Below are 18,071 nucleotides of genomic sequence, written 5' to 3' on the forward strand. Positions count from 1 at the left end.
TGTATATCTCTGTGATATTACAGGTTGTTAATATTCCTTGCTGTGTCAGCAAAACTAGTAATATTAAAATGTTGGTATTAAACATTTGAAATAACCTTGTGGTTTATAAACAGCTCTTCCATATTCCCACAGATAATAAAGGGGGTGACTTGCAGCTCTTTCAAGGCAACTATCTTCTTCATGCTTCATACACAATAAAAATGACTTTTATGAGAAATAGAAACCTCATCTACCTAATAAATATAATAATAAAAAATACTGTTTGCTGTCTATTCACAAAGTTAGCTGTTTACAGCAGGACAAATCTTGAACCCAAGGCAACCTCTTTCCTATCTATCAATGTTATAGCCAGTTTGTTAGGAAGGTATCAGTTGTTAAAGGTAACAGATTTCTCTTTAGCCATCTTTGTATTTAGAACGTGCACAAATTTGGTTTTCTCTTTGCTGAGTATAGGACATAACATAGCTGATTATTGCTGTTTTGGAATAAAGAGCCTTTACAGCCAAACAAGGGAAGATATATGTCAGATGGCTCACCAGTAACATTCCGGCAGCTGATATATGGGATATTTAAGGCAGATTAAGTTGTTAATGTATATTAGTATATTCTTAATTTCCTTTTAATTGAAAAAGACATATTGACTTTAATTAGAACCATTTCACAGGAACTGTCAATTAGCACATGTCAAACAAGTTAATTCAGAACAGAATTCTTTTAATTAGGGTCTGCTTTCCTTTAACTATGGGGCCAATGAAATCAGCCTTTCCATATCAAGATTTTGAAAGTCTCTAAGATAGATAATACAAATGCAATCTATTAACTATTATTAGAAGCCGTATGGACAGCATTGAAATGATGATGCAGGCATTGTTGTCAAGCACAAATTGGAGCTGTTCACAATGACAATGAAGAAAGAAAGAAAGCTTCAATCAAAGCTTCACTTAGGGTGGTCATGTCTGGGTTGCAAGAATCCAGATGAACACCAGATGGCAGCAGAAAAATTCAGAAAACTCTTTATTGCCATCTAATGGATATCCTGATTTTTGCTGCCCAGATCTCGTAGTCCTTCTGTTTTAAAGACAATTGTGAAATTGTCTTATGCATATGATTATGCAGCAAGATTTTTCACAACAGTAATCTTCACCTGTTGTACTTTGAACACATCAGTCGAGGATTCTAGAACTGAAGTATATCAGGGAAAGATATATAATAAATAGGTTCATATTTATATTTGACTTGAGTGTGAAATAACCAACTTCAGTCAAACTTGTTTTACGTTCAAACAGCCTCCAAGGAGATTGTTCAGACACAGACTGAACTCCAATCAGGAAAGGAAACAGTAGTGACATCTTTTTTAAAGGCAAAAATGATAGTATCAGTAGAGTGTGAAATTGTAACAACTCATGCTATTATGCACTGCAGTCTGAAAATTCTGATAAAGTGATGTTGCATTTCCTGTCCCTTTGAGACTAGAAGTATCATTACAATGATGGTCTTGCAGTCAGGCTTTTCAAAAGAGAAAGGCAGAGCGAGTTAGTAAAAGGAGGAAATTATTTTCACACACACTTCTATCTGGTTTCCAGGTTTTACCCTTTTTACTTGTAACACTGATGGTATGTATGTTCTGTACAAAGTTAAACACTTGTCTCATTGATTTTTGCAGAAAACCATTAACAACTTTCTTTCTTCCATGGAAATAATGGACCTTAAGCATTTTAAAGTTTGTGTGGAATTTAGGTAGGAGAATATTCAATTCCATCCACATTCAGTGCAAAAGCTATTCCCAATTCTGTACTATTCTTTTAATAATTCAGACGTTCTCTTTGCAAGATATGTTTTCAGAAAAATTCTCACTATTTTTCCTCTTTATTTAACTAACTGTCTCCTTTGACTGCTATTCCAGGTTGGGCTTTTATCTTAATATTTTATTGCCCCAATGAAGTATTGCCCATTTCAAGCTTCTGAACCTCTCTACTTCTAAAGGTGCATTTAAAACTCCCACTAAACAAGGAGTTTGATTGGTTCTTGAACTGTCACACATAAACAGTTACAATATAAATTCTACTGATGGTGTGATGGAAGTTTCTTAATTTGTAACATTTATATTCTACTTTTGTTCCACAATAAGAGGCAAGTGTATGGTGTACTATCAAATAAGTAGTTGCAGCTCTTTACCAATGGGAAAATATTGGTTGATCCCCCCCCCCCCTGAACTACTCATTGTAATGTCTTGGTATATGCCAGTTATTTCCTATCCAATTACTAAATCAGTCTAAACCTGCTCAGTTTTTCAAGATTAGCCAGGGCGAGGTAGGTACTGACACTAGTTGAGAATCGCCACTAGTGAATAGCACACTAAGTTATAATTCCCTTGTAACATAAACTCAATTCGTATACAAAAATTGAAAAAAGTTAACCTAAAAAGTTAACTTAAAAACTTAAAAAAGTTCTTATTTCAGCTTAAACACATGTTTACACCTTTTCCCCATTTAAATGAAGGAGATATACACATGCAAAAACTTAAGTCAGGCTATTTCAAGACTATCCAAATCTGTAGAAAAATGAATGAAAATTTCAATTTAGTTTTTAATCTCAAGTTTGGCTACTATTTTAAGTGACTTTTTTCAAACAAGAATTAAAGAGGAATACTTATTAGTTGATTCCAAAGCGGATTAGCACACTGTTCAACATGATATGAAACCAATGACTGAATAAAGAATGCCTAGGCAGCTTAAGGAGAGGTCAGGATACCCAAGATTTATTTAGAAATAGTTAAATGCTGCACATGACTGTGACTTATCCTTTAACAAGAATGTAATAGAAATTCATAATGTTAATGTCCAAATGGATATTTGAATAGCTTACTCCACACTCTGTATTTGCTTCACTGACCAAGCATTTTGAAATGACACTGGTTTTATAGAGGCTGCTGTCTTCTACTAAATCAGTTCCTTAGTTCCGCTAGCCAGGTATTGTTCCAGAGCATTGGTTTCCAGGCTTTCAGAAGATATTGACCCTGAGATCTATATGTAACACAGCAGTTCTCCCTCTGAACTATGGTTTTTGAATAACTGAGTCACCTTTAAGCAACTTGTGAAAAACCCAAATAATAAACCGAAATAAGTTTTTAAGTATCACTAGAGATATTTATGCTTAACAGTACTGCTAGGGATATATTAATTTAACTACATTTAGATCCTAATAAATATCCATTTGATTGCAGTAAGATTTTTTTCCAACTAAGTATACTCCAGACTGTAGATACTATTACATTAAGCATAAAGTATATGTAATGTAAATATTAAAGTCTGTAATGAGAGTACAAGCCCTTTGGGAGTTAAGGCAATTTATTTTGAATTTTGTTCAGTTTCCAGTGCAGTTTTAAAATATTACTTATTATTACAAAATTAGAATATAGTAATCATATTGTTAACCTCCTTGTCAGTTAAGATACTTGACATACTGTAACATTTTTGAGTATATTAATATGCTGAACCGCACAATTCAACATCTGTTATGCCTTAGTTAAACAATATTTTCATTCCTAAATATATAAATTTGTGAAAACTGCATTCGTTTTTTTGAAAAGTGTTTAAAATATCCAAAACAGTAAATTGATATGATTTTAATAGATAATGTGCATATAAAGTACGCATTGTGAACATTCATTTCATCTAGAGGAAAAGGTAAACACAAACTATCCACAAAAAGAGTTTATGAATATTTCTTGGCCAATATATATAATATATATAATCTCCAACAGGCCTTTGGGAATGTGTGTATCTTGATTGCACATTGTACATTCTCTGGTCATTATTCATAATGATAACACATCCTGAAAGCTATGCATCTCTGACCAACGCTTCATACATTCTCATATACCGGTAGTCTCCTAGGAGTGGTGGAAAATGTACTAGAAGTTGATTAGAGCATGATGAAATTAAGAGTGTCATCAACTGAAAGCCCCACAGAGAAAACCCAAGCCATTTTCTCATGTGAAACTGGTTTTTAAGTCTGCACTGAAAATATGTCAGCAGTTATCCTGAGATTTAAAAAAAATAGAAAATCAACCATTTTTGATGGCTGGAGATAAAAAAACACTGGGAGTTGGGTAGTGAATAATTGATTAAATATAATCAACTGGAGCCTTAGTTAGACTTAAGCATTCACTAATATAACAGTTAACTTAAGCATTGATATAGAATTTTCTCTAAGTGCTCAGAAATTCATATACAGGTATCTTGCATTGGGATATCAATGGGATCATAAAAAATATAACATTTAAGCAGTGTTCCCTCTAATTTTTTTCTGGCGTGGGTGGAAAAGTATAGTGTCTGAGCGGCAGTCCCTTCGGAACTGGGCGGCATAGAAAAATAAATAAATAAATAAGTAAATAAATGCTAGATTTTTCCATTATATATTCATATTTGGCACCTGGAATTTAGTAGTTTAGTAATTTAAGCAATCCAAATGAAAAAAAAAATTACAATCACTTTCTTGTATATTCCAAATATTAATTTCATAATACAAAATAATATTACAGCTTCTGGTTGACATCACATCAAGATGGGACACACAGGGTGGGTCTCCATGTTCCCATGCTGAGTTCTCCCCATCAGTGGGCTCCAAAAGGAGCTAAAACAACACTGTTGGCCTGTCTCGGTTAGCTAGGCTATAAAACCTTCGACAATACCGAGCAGAGAATGTTAACAGAGCATGGATGTGTGATAAAGCCAAGACACAGACTTAGTTAAATAAGTATTATTTACATATAAACAAAATATAAACAATCCAGAATAAGCATGAAGCAAATACAGAATAATACGCACTGAGCAATTACAAGATTAGCACAAAGCAAAATACAATATAGATAATAAGCACAAAGCTTATACAAGAAGATAATAAGCTTGAAGCTTATACAAGCACGGAGGTTAAACACAACTCCCCCTTCTCTCAGGCAAAGTGAAAAGGAAATGACCGAGCAGAATAATGAGCTTTTATAGCTTCAATGAGGAAGTGACGAAACAGCCTTGAATATTAACTCTTCAAGTACAAGTTGACTCTTTAAGTGACAGTACAGTTTTACAGTAGCAACTGTAACATTTAAAGTGACAGTACAAGTTTGGTACAGTGTACAATATGCAGTTTACAATGGCAATCCCTAACAACCATGTACCCTGTACTAACAAACACTGTAGGGGTGGTGAAGCAAAGAGGGGTTCTCTGTGAGGTCGCTGAAAATCGCAGCTCTCCTGTCAGACCCGGGGCTCTTTTTCTCTCTCAGCCATGGTGAGAAGAGGTAGCCTAAAGATGGCTGACACAAAGTTGGGAGAACTGAGGGACAGCTAAGACTGGTGCTGGAGCGAAGTAGGTGAACAGTGACTGGAACTGAGGGAGAGTATTTTTTTTTCCATTTACAATCTAACACCAAGAAATAATTTAGAACTTTTTCCTCAGAATTTGTTAAAGCAGCGACTGAGGCTTTTGAGGAAATACCAGTGGAAAAGGGGAGAGATGGGAGAAATACTTAAATTGAATAGCCAAGAAGTAGATACAGATAGAGATAAAGATCCAAGAGGCAAGTACTGAAGTATTGAGCTAGAGACAATGGATGGATGATTTTTATTTTTTGTTGTTGTTCTGATTTGCTTTTCCATCTCTCTCTTTCTTTCCTCTTTTAGATAGGTGACATGATTAGAAGTTAGGTAGGATAGGTGTGGGACAAACTTTATAATTGAATTGATGGAAAGTGAGAAATAGGATAAATGTAAATTAAACCAAAATGAGTAACTGAAGAATCAGATATGTAATTGTAAATATGTTTTCATGTATAATGATTATGCTGCATACTTTTTTTGTTTCCTGTAGTCGCTGTGTTTTGTTTTTGTCTTTTAAAAAAACTAATAAAAAAAGAAGTTAGGTAGGCTAGAAAGAAAACGTATTTTAATAATAGAGTGACATAATTAAAAGTTAGAATAAGAAATAAAAGAAAGGGGGAACATTAGTGTACACACTTTTAGATAATAAAATAAAAGCAATAACAAGATAAAACATGGAATAATTAAATAATGATAGACTATAACTTAATATCTATGCGTATTATTATTAGAAATATAAAATAGATTGAATGTAATAAATATGATTAATTCTACTAATCCTATTTGTATTAGAATGTGTGACTCCCAATGATACAGATATGCAAAACAAAATAAAAAACTTGAAACAAAAACAAAAACATAATGATAAGTTAATGAGAGCCAGCAATGTACTCTGATAGTTATCACCATGACCCCCACATCCTCTGTTCTTGAAAGAAGAGCCATGTCTATCCAAATATCATATTGGCAATAGGATACAAGTTTCCAAAACTATGCTTGGTAATTGAGAGGACAGTACAGTAGTAATCTCTTCCAAGTCCCCAATCTTGCAGGTGTGCTAGTAAATTGCAATGAGTATCTGAAACGGTTGCATTGCTAATCCAGGTGCTATACAAATGGTTTAGCAGACAGAATCTATGCAAGTAAAACGTCAGGACAATTCTACATGCCAATTTCTCATGAAAGAGTGCACTTGTTTGAAAAATGCTTCTCTGCTATCAATTTGTGATGCTTGCCCAAAATATTGAAGAAGAATGGAACTGTCTCATCATATTTTGGCATCTACTGTCAGAGATTTGAGTATTAAACACAAACAATAGCCTGCAAAAAACTTATATGGAGTTCTTTATTGGATTGCAATAACTACTTAGGTGGGATAGGCAATATAATATTCATTCTTTTAAAATATACATATGGATGCCAAATGTATATGCATTAATTTTTTTATAAACATTTTTGAAAATTGCATCTAGGTTTTGAAAAGTTGGTACTGAACTCTTGGATCACATAATTGTCTTTGTAGAATGAGTGCTTAAAAATTTAGCACTGACTGTAAAGCAATGAAACAATATTTCATGTATAGTTGGGTGATCTCATTTATACATGAAGCATGTAATTTAAGTTTACAATTTGGCACATTATGACAAGGTCATAAAATATGCAATCATCATAAAAAAACAGAACAAACAAACAAACAAATAGATAAATAAGTGTTCTGTATAAACCACCTCTGAAAAACCTGATATGTAATTCTTGATTAACAGTTTTTAAATCATTGATGGAAATGTTTATCTTTAGCTGATTTTAATATATAAAATGATAGTGATTGGAATGGTATTTCCTTATGTGATGCTAAAGATGGAGGGACTTTTTTTTGCTTTTACTTTGAATCCTAAATTCTATTTGAGCACATTAGTGAATAGTAACAAGGACACAAAATAAACCAACAAACAAACAAATCAAATTTTAGTCCTGTGCAGAACAAACACTCTTCTTTGTTGCCTTGATGGCTTCCATGGATTAGGATGAGAGAGACATGCTATGGTATGCAGAAAAGAGGTTTATTTGAGTAGTCACAGTATCATAGTATATTTCAAAGAGAATAAGATATGGAGTTCAGGGCAGAGCTGGACAAGAAGTTTCCTGCAGGATTCAAAGATTTCTGAGAAAAGGCCTTGAAATTTTACGCTTCTTATGTAGCAGGATCTGACCATGAGCTTTCTTAAGATAGTACAAACCTTTTGGAACACAAAGTGTTTTTGAAATCCATTCAATTCTGATAGCTTTGTGGGAAACATTTAATTCAGTCATGTTAAAAATCTCAAACTACTGCATGAACCTAAGTTCAAAAGAGGTTTACTATTTTTTATAGAAATGTTTCATGTGTGATGAGATTTGATAAATAGAATGCCACTGCCAATCGTTTTGAAAAGTCGTGGATTTCAAACCTGCCTATACTATTTTGTAGAGAATATCAACAAGGTCTGATGCAGCATCTGCAGAGAAAGATATTTACTGGGAAACTTTTCTAAATTTTTGAAGTGCCACTCGTTAATCTCAGACAAATCATTGAAAATATGGCCTTTGCAAACATTGTGGAGTTGGAAAGCTGGCAGCCTGCCTGGCTGCTCCTTAAAAGCTTGTCATTAATGGAAAATAAATTTATCTAACTTGACAAAAGTCAAAGTTTTCATGTTTTACTGCAATCAGACTGGTATCACAGATAACTTAAAATCTTGCCACATAAAATATCTACAGATAATTACATGTAAGACATATTTAAAGTTTGTATAAATACTTTTAATAGCTAAGATTTTGCCCTTCCCCCTTTTATATTGTATATTAAAATATATTTTATTGAGTAAAAGAAAACTTTGATTTGCATGTATTAGTGGTTTCATTGGGAAATTATCTTTTTTTAAAAACAAAATTACAGAAAGGCAGCATATAGCCAGAAATGCACACCTTGCTTTTAACAATCCCTTCTATTTTAATTTTGTAGATACCCTGTAGTCTGCTTGCCTGTCAAGAAGATGTGGAAATGTGCTGGCATTTCAGCTGAAGACATCATTATGAGTGAGAAAATGCTCAAGGCCTTTTTTCAAAGTGGATGCTGAAAAGAGATGCTTTCCTTCTTTAACTCCAGGGGATGCTAAGAGCTGCTCCAGCAGACAGGTATCATAAGGTCAGTAATTGTATGTGTGTATGATTGTGTGTATGTGTGCATATACGCAAGCATTTATAAAAACGCTTACTAGAATGTGGGTAAAGATTTTTTTTAAAAAAATAAATTGATTAATGAAGATGCAGACAAAGCGCAAAAGAAGGAATTGACAAGAAAGTATAATAAACTTGCCACGAAAGAGTTCTGGGCAGCACAATACTGGCAGAAGTGATTTTAATATCTGACAGGTTAAGTTCCCTAATCTTTGCTATTGATATTGATGGGAAGTTTCATCTGCTTTTAGAGATTGTATCGGTGAAGACATGCTGCACTGCACGCATAACATGGGAACAAGTTTGCTGGAGATCACTGCTCTTCTTCCTCTGTGATAAAAATTGATATGAACTGTTTTAAACTGCTGGCAGATAATTACTCTGAACACTCAATAAGGAAAGCTATATCTTTAGAGTCTTCCTTTATCTTTTTTTTAAAAATCCACTTTTTCATCCTCTTTTGTTTCTTTGATTACTTTGAGCCTTGTAATCAAACTAAGCTTAGTTCCTGGACCCTGGGGGCACTATCTCTTAGTTCCCTGTCAAGGAGCGTTGCAAAACAATCAATCTTGCTCTCGCACTCTCTTGGTGGAAGTGCCACAACACGAAGAGTGCAATGCTTTGCTCTTGTGATGAAGCCTCAATGACAAAAGTTTTTATAAGCAGCTGACTGTATTTAGGGTTATGAATATGCAATGACTCTCATTAGTATTGAAGCATAGGAGCATGGGCTGACATCCATCCCCCAACCCCGCTTAGAGCTGCTGCAGAATTGTCTAATGAATTGTCTTGCTCGTTCACTTGCACAGCCTTTTTCTGTTGTTTCTCCCAGTTCCAAGGGGAGTTGCCCAGTTTAAGAATACTATTGACTGCAAAAATTAATTGCCAAGAACTGCTAAACAATCTCGAAATAGTGTTTAAACTGTCAAAACATAAAACATGTAGCTCTGCAGCACAAGTGGGTTCCATCTTATCTCGCTGGCAATTCGCTCCCTCCTGCACTGCGCAGTAACAAAAAATCCAGAAAAAAACTCAAAGCCAAAAAATTATGGCGACTGCACGCACAGTGCTGGAACCTGGCTTCTGTGCATGATCAAAAGGGAAAAATAAATAAATAAATAATGTAAAAAAAACCTAAAAAAACCCCATGGCAGTGCTCACGGACCGCCACCTACCAATCCGGTTCAGTGACATCAACATGATGTCAACAGCAGGTCGCTACCGGTTCGGGCAAACCAATCCAAACCAGGAGAAACCCACCCCTGCTGTTTTGGAAATAAATGCAACACAATGGAGGAGACTCTGGACAAGAACTTTGCTCACAAGCAGCACAGGAGTTCAGAGACATGGTCTTTTTCTTCCATGCAGCCTTCTGTTCTGACAGCAGAATCTGAATTCAAGCTGAAGGTATCTATTTTCTGTTTTTTTTTCATAGGAAAAAAGAGAGATGATGAATCTGTATGCAATAACTATTCATATCACAGAACTATTTGGTGATCCTTTTAAGACTATTTTTTGTCGTGAGTCAATGCATAATCTAGCGTGCTTGATGTAAATGTTTCCAGCAAACTGGTTAAGATATCCTCTTTGATATAAAGTATAGAAGAAGCTCCAAAACACTCGCATATATGGCTCAGTGAGATAAATTAAATTCTTCACTGTATCCTTTTTTTTAAAAAAACAACCTCATAAACTGACAGACTGCAATTATAAAATGATAAATCCTAAGAAGGAACAAATAGAAGATCAAAAGTTTGAGAAGCTTCTTTATATATTTAATTTGTAATTAAAAGAGTCATATTTGTAGAAGGAATTGTTAATTTTGATTTACTTGTGGGATTGCGGACAGTAACTTATTTGCTTAGCTCTCAAACCACTTAATCATTGTATATGGATGTGTGTGTGTGTGTGTGCTTTATACATGCATTTTAAGAATAAACACAGCTGTGACAAATATGTCATACATCAAATACTTGTTTCCTCTGTCTCTTGGCTTCAGTGATTGTACATGACTACGAACAAGTAAGTAATAAAATCTGGAGAAAGATTAAACCAATCAGGGCCTCTTTAAAGTCCATCAATCATTCCGTGTAACCATAATATTATTAACTGAAGTAAGCCTTGTTCTTGCCATTTAATGGACATCAAAACCTCTCTCACCCCCAGTTTCATCCTAAGACCAAAATTACCATAGGAAATAATTTTTATGGGCATTATCTTAGTAAGGAACCAATCATATCAAATCACATAACATGCCACTGAATAATTCAATATTTTTCCTAAATTTGCATTCTTTTTTTGTGCAATAGCCCATACTTCTAAAACTATATGGATTAAAATATGCACCCAATAATCTGATAGTAAGGAGACAAAAGCATGTGATTTTTCATAACCTACATCTTTAACCTGTATCTTCTTATTATCATTGCTTTCCGCTGGTGTCTAGCACATGTGAATATTCATGTAAAATATTTGGTTCCTGGACTTTTTCTTTAATTATACTACTATGAAATCTTAACTACTCCCAGCTGTAAAAACAGCAACCATAAGAAAACCAAAAGTGAAACAATTATTTTGAAACAAAATTGACTATGGTATGCAAATAACAACCAGCATGCTTGGTAGATATTGTAATGAACCCTAGAATTGTATTATATGACAATATTTCAGTTTTAATTGCAAACTGAGTAAGGATGATTTGGGCTCTGTAATTAGCACATACATTCCAGACCTCATGACTGCTATGGAAACCTATAGTATTTATGGAATGATTATCTGGATATAAGGTTGGTGTTTCTTGTTTTCAAAGAATACTTGTAAAATCCGACTTAAGAAAGAGAAAAATGATTACTTCATATATTTCCAGTAATAAAGCACCAGTTTCTTCATCTGCGCTAATCTGGACTTTAGTCATGTTGTTTTAAATAACATAAAAAGAAATAATTGTTCCAGACAGTGAAGTGTAAAAAAATATCTATATGCAAAGCTGTAACTGTCCAAAGAATGGGTGTCCATGAGTAATAAAAAATACATTGAAAAGAAAGTCTTTTTCTGAGAATTTGGTTGAATTAGTATAGTTCAAAATATGAAGTTCTAATTTTACTGCAATTTGAAACAGCTGTTTGTAAAAAGCAGGAATAGTAGCAACATGCAGATGCAATTTGGAGCAAGCACACTCTTTTGTTTCCTTTGTTACTTACTTACTACAAGTCTGTCATATTTTTAAATAAAATTGGTCATGGACTAGGGTTGGAAACAATTATTTCCCTCTCATAAAACTTGTTATTATTTTGCACTGCAGAAAAGTGAAAAGACAAGAAACTTTGAATATTCCTTGAAATACTATATATGGAAATTGCTGTATTTACCGTGTTTCCCCGATAGTAAGACCCCCCCGATTGTAAGACATATGGGGGGTTTCAGGGGGGTCGGCTAATATAAGCCATACCCCGAAAGTAAAACATATGTCTTACTTTCGGGGAAACACGGGGGGTATTGCCGCCGGGCCGATTGCCGAGCGGGGACGGGGCGCAGGAGGAGGCAGCGCTGCACAGGACCCCTCAGGCTGCTCCGCCCAGGATGGGGATCCTCCCGAGCCCCCGTGCGCCCCTCCGGAGGAGCCCCATCCCGGGCGGAGCAGCCTGAGGGGTCCGGTGCGGCGCTGCTTCCTCCCGCGCCCCGTCCTCGCTCGGCAAGAGAGGCACGAAACTGCTGCTTATGCCGGGCGGCCCGCCTGCAACGCCAGCAATGCCGCCGGGCCAATTGCCGAGCGGGGACGGGGCGCGGGAGGAGGCAGCGCTGCACCGGACCCCTCAGGCTGCTCCGCCCAGGATAGGGCTCCTCCCGAGCCCCCGTGCGCCCCTCCGGAGGAGCCCCATCCCGGGCGGAACGGCCTGAGGGGTCTGGTGCAGCGCTGCCTCCTCCCGCGCCCCGTCCCCGCTCGGCAATCGGCCCGGCGGCATTGCTGGCGTTCCAGGCGGGCCGCCCGGCAGTCCAGGTTTCATCATTCATTTATCTCGGCTCGGAAATTATGCGGGTCTTTCAATCCTGCTGCTTCTTTTTAGCTCCTTTCCTCCTTTTTTTCGGTGCCTTTCATCAGCTGATGGACCCCAAACATTGCAGACCCTGTGCTTTTCTGACTTACCCTCGTTAAGGATGGAAGGCTGAGTCAACTTTGAGCCTTCGGGAACGCGACCCTTTCAATTTTTTTCCAATACATACCCCGAAAGAAAGACATAGGGGGGCTTTTGGGGGTAAAAAGAAAGTAAGACACTGCCTTACTATCGGGGAAACACGGTAGTTCTGAAATTTTGAATATGACTACTTTGTTCACAACTATAAGTTGGATGCAAATTAAGATTTCAGTCCTACAGTTCGTAACTTAAAAGTGAGTTCCATTTGCATGATTATGTCTTACTTTGAGCCAGCTTATATGAAATTGTGCTATCCATTGCTCAATCTATTCCAGAGGACACATTAATCCCCTACAGCAGATGTTATGGGTGATTTGGAATACTTTGAAACTGAAGCAAACTATAAGCTTAAGAAAATAAATTAGTAAATGACATATATTTAAAGAAAACAGAAACTGTTCCTTTCACTTCTGATGAAAAAGATTTATCAGCAAAATTTGATACTTGATTAGGACTATGTTATGAATCATTCTAACACAGTAATATGACAAAATTTATATAATCACACTGATATTGGTTGGCATTCAGTAATGTCTATTTATACGTAGAAAATATATAAAGATGGAAAAACATATTTCCCTTTATAATCTTGGAATCCTATAACTGTAATATTTGTGGCACAAAGTCAGTGTTGGACCATGCTTTTAGTATGGAGATCTATTTTGTAGCATACTAATTGACAGTTGCATTCTCTATAGAGTTGAACAGAATTATTGGATATATGAAATACACCCTTCTCCAACATACTGTAATAGAAAGAAAGAAGCTGTGACAAGCAACTTTTCTGTTATGAGGACTTTTCTTTTTCTTTTTTTAATCAGAGAAATACTTGTACCGCTATATTTAACCAGACATGTGTTTTTGTCAAGATATTCATGAACTGAGAGAGCCATGTTAACAAGGTTAGCCAATAAATAGGCATAGCAGCCAAGTCAATGAGAGCTAAATACTTCTAAGCTTGTGCAGAGAATTGAAATTGAAACTGGAATGCTGGGTGTGTATCACTCCAGTCTGATATATATTATATTACTATATTTATAAAGAAGTTTATGAATCCAGTCATCTGTGTGTGCTTCTGGTTTTGATCTTTATGCAACAAACTTTAACAGTTTTAAACTTACATAGTATAGTTGAAGAAAAATTAATATCTTGATTTTGTTGTCTTTTAAATGGATATTGGACCATATTACACATTCCACACAGACAAACCTATTATGACTTAACATGCATAGAGTGTATGCGACTTTATCTAATATATAGTTAAAATACAAAAAGTGTACATAACCATGTTCATTGTAAGACATAATATTTATTACATGGACATGTAGAAAAGGGTACCAATCTAATAAATTACACTTTTTAATAGTGTCTGAGCACTGATTATTGTTTGTTTTCTAGAGGCAAAACTATACTTTGGGTGTAGAGTAATGATCTAGATTGGCACTACATATCAATTGAATCTGGACTGAATACAAAAGTGAACAACCAGTACACTGAATTGGTTTAATCATGTAGAAAGAAAGAATGATAAAGTACATTTATGCAGAAAGGGTGAATGTTTTGGACATGCTTTCTGTCAAAATCCTGGCCCACGGACTGGATGCACCACATGCTAGCCATGCTCATGCCTGGTTTAACAAAGAGGAAAAGAGTCCCAATACGTCATGTGACGCTGTCATGATATGAGTTTTCTAAAGGAAAGAGCTTTGGTTACATAGCACTGGTGAGCCTTTGAAAAAGAGAGGGATGAGAAGTTACAAACAGCTGATGTATGGATGAGTGATATAGGGATGTATGGATGAGATGGAAACAAATATGGTTTGGGTTATAGCTATGTGCCTTTTGCAAATTGATTATTAATATCTTCTTGGCGAAATGATACATGATTGCATCTTAGTCAAATTAATATGGAAGAAACTTACGAATTGATATCAGTGCTGGAAATTTTTTATGTGAATGAATTAAAACATGTTGTTTCCACAATGGCCAATACATTTGTACCAAATCCCAAGGAGGTAATAAGGAGAGTAAGAGAGCTGCATTATAATTTTACAGCATCTTGTATTGTGAGATATCATGCCTGTGAAATTGGAATTAGGAGACCATAGCTGGTAATCATAAGGAACTGTATACTCAATAAATTAAACTAATGATGAATTAAAGACAACTAACTAGTGCTATTATCTCATCTTGTGCAGCTAAATTTTACAGGTTAACCAAATTCTTTCTAGTCTCTTTTGAGGATCGGCATATAATAGTTTGCCTACCAGAACTGCTTTGAGAAGCAGGTGGCTACAGCTCTAGAAATGACAACCTTCTTTTAATTCTTCTGATATTTGGTGACAGGGTACAAATCATGCAAGGGCAATACCTTCCAGTTGTAAAGTCAATTTGGAATGTAGACATGGATTGTGATATCAATGTCATGGTGCACATGCTTTGAGAAAGTCATTATGACGAATAATAGAGAGATTCAGTGGGAAGCCACCGAAAGCTGTAATTTAGGGTTCCAGAAGCCACAGTATTACGATTACCATTAAGATTTACAGTGACAGAAGCCCAATTACACATGGTTATTTTCTTTTCTTAAATCAAACTATATTTTTGCTGTACATGAAAGATTCATTTCCTCCCTCCAATCACTGTCACGGGAACCTATTTTTGTAGCTTCTGGTGTCAGAAGAGATGGGTTAGCCGTATCTCTATGACAATGAAAGGATCAATGAGGGGAGCAAAGCTGGGAGCCTCTTTGGAGCCGGCGGAGAAAACTCATTTGCATGATAATGAGCACCATGCAAGCCTCCACACTTAGCAACGTACAGCTCAAGTATAACAGCAGTCATGAAACAGAACTGAAGTAGGAGCTTCCCACTAATTTTGGGAAAGCTGGTAGATAAAGCAACAAAGTCGAGCTTCAGTAGCAACGCTACTTCCCAGACAAGATAAAAGGGACTGTGGTTTCAATCTGAAAGGTTGGTTACTCATACCCCTTTTGTTTATTTAATTCATCTGAGTGAGATGAACTAATTACTTTATTGAAATAATTTTCTCTCTACTAGTTATCTTTTTGGGGAATGCATTTAAACCCTATTCTGTTCAATTCTCTTGACAAACTGTATATGAAATTGTCATTTTTTGGTGAGTTAATCCAATACTTTAATCACATAGAATAGAATAGAATAGAATAATAGAATAACAGAGTTGGAAGGGATCTTGGAGATCTTCTAGTCCAACCCCCTGCTTAGGCAGGAAACCCTACACTGCTTCAGACAAATAGCTATCCAACATCTTCTTAAAACCTTCCAGTGTTTCTCCTTAGTTCTAAATTTCTCCTTAGTTCTAAGTTGCTTCTCTCCTTGTTTATAAATGTTTCCACCCATTGCTTCTTGTTCTACCGTCAGGTGCTTTGGAGAATAGTTTGACTCCTTCTTCTTTAAATATATACATTTTATTTACATTCTTTAAATATATATATATATTATTACATTTTTATTATTCCCTTGAAGGAGCACTAGAAACCAATAGTTTTTCCTTTCCTCTACCTCATTATCAGAACAATCTTCTGGGGTAGTAGATGAACAGTTCAAATGACCTATCCAGTAACTTTATTATTGAGTAGGGATTTTAATATTGTTGTTTTTCTGAACAATGGTTCAGAATGGTTTATTATTTGTTTTAATTATCCATTTTTATCATTAAAATTGTTAAATGAAGACAGATAATTGTCCAGTAGCCTTGCATAGTTTCTTTGGATCCAGGCTTCTAAGAAAGAAAGTACAAATAAGGAGCCATTGTAAGATTTTTGATAAACATAGCTTAGGTAAAATTTTGGGAAGATCAAAGCTTCTGTATACTTCTATGTTTCTGTGGCTGTTCAAACGGGGGTCCCCAAACTTGGCAACTTGAAGACTTGTGGGCTTCAACTCCCAGAATTCCTCAGCCAGCTTTTTTGGGAATTCAGTCCACAAGTCTTAAAGTTACCAAGTTTGAAGACCTCCACGTTAGGATATATCCTGTTCTGAAAGTTTATCAGCAATTGCTGAAGAAGATAGAAGAATGTAAAACATGTACCCCTCTTTCCTCAAAAGAGAAACTGGAAGCTTAAATACAACAGTATGAATAAAATTAAATAATTTAAACCTAAAGCATATAAAAAAAAATCACAGTTAAGGTGAATTAAACATATTTAATTTCCTCCCCAAACACTCCCCAGCTAGACCAAGCAAGCAAATATACAGAATGACTAAAGAACAATTAGGCCAAAGGCTCCTTCTAAATAATGATGTTTTAAAATCAGTAAATTCTCACATGCCTGCTCATTGTTTATATTTGGGTTTCAAATGATGACATGTACCCATCATAGGTTTATCATCTCTGACAGAATAAGGATATCATCTAGTTCTGCCAATTGAAACACATGGCTTTTCTCAGTTATAGTTTTTATGTTCTGGTAGTTATCAAATCTTGAGTAATCAAGTGATGAATGATTAAGTCATGTGCATAAATATGTAAACTATTTATTCAAATGTAATTGAGTTATAATTGATTATGACATGCCTTGTAGAAGATGTACCATGTAATAGGTCTCCCTTGTATTTAGCAGTTCTGAAAATGTTGAGCCTCAAATATACTTCAATTTCCTTGAAGAAATGGCATTAAAAAGGCTGCAATGAATACTAATGGGTCATAGAAATAGGTATGTTCAGGGATGGATTCTAACTAGAGCTGGGGTGGCACAGTGGTTAGAGTGCAGCACTACAGGCTACTTCAGCGAACTGCTAGCTGTAGTTCAGCAGTTCAAATCTCACCACTGGCTCAAGGTTGACTCAGCTTTCCAGCCTTCCGAGGTGGGTAAAATGAGGACCCAGATTGTTGAGGGAAATATGCTAATTCTGTAAATCTATCCCAATCAACAGAAAATAGCAGGTAACTTAAAACGTGCAGCTTTGTGGAATAAAATTGGGCTGGCAGAGTGGGGGTGGGGGATATGCAGGAGACGACATATTTCAGCATAGTTGTTTATCTGCTACTACAACGTGGAGCAAACCGAACAGCCCGACTTGCTCTCCATTCACCTTCTAGCTGTCACTTTGACCCAAGAAAAAGTACAACAGCCACGCAAACCTCCATTAGGAAGCAGAAGGATGAGGTTTCATGTTCTCTCTAGCAATCCATGTCTCTATGGTCTCAATGTTTCTATTACTGATTCACTTTAGAGCCAGTTGTGGCTGTTCCTGGATCTGCAGGCTTTAATGATTGTCAATTATGCCCTAGCAGCTACTTG

The 18,071-nt window shown here is 35.8% G+C and overlaps 1 long non-coding RNA gene across 1 annotated transcript in view; it reads left to right on the forward strand.

Moving 5' to 3' along the window:
* The window catches only part of LOC139162551 (uncharacterized), a 30,794-nt gene that overhangs the window by 10,971 nt on the left and 1,752 nt on the right, over positions 1-18,071 (forward strand). Inside the window, exon 3 of the long non-coding RNA XR_011558345.1 lies at positions 8,380-8,562. This is a non-coding gene — a long non-coding RNA (uncharacterized lncRNA). The remainder of the gene's footprint in view (positions 1-8,379; positions 8,563-18,071) is intronic.

Source organism: Erythrolamprus reginae, chromosome 2, assembly GCF_031021105.1.
Source record: "Erythrolamprus reginae isolate rEryReg1 chromosome 2, rEryReg1.hap1, whole genome shotgun sequence".
In the NCBI taxonomy this organism is placed as follows: domain Eukaryota; kingdom Metazoa; phylum Chordata; class Lepidosauria; order Squamata; family Dipsadidae; genus Erythrolamprus; species Erythrolamprus reginae.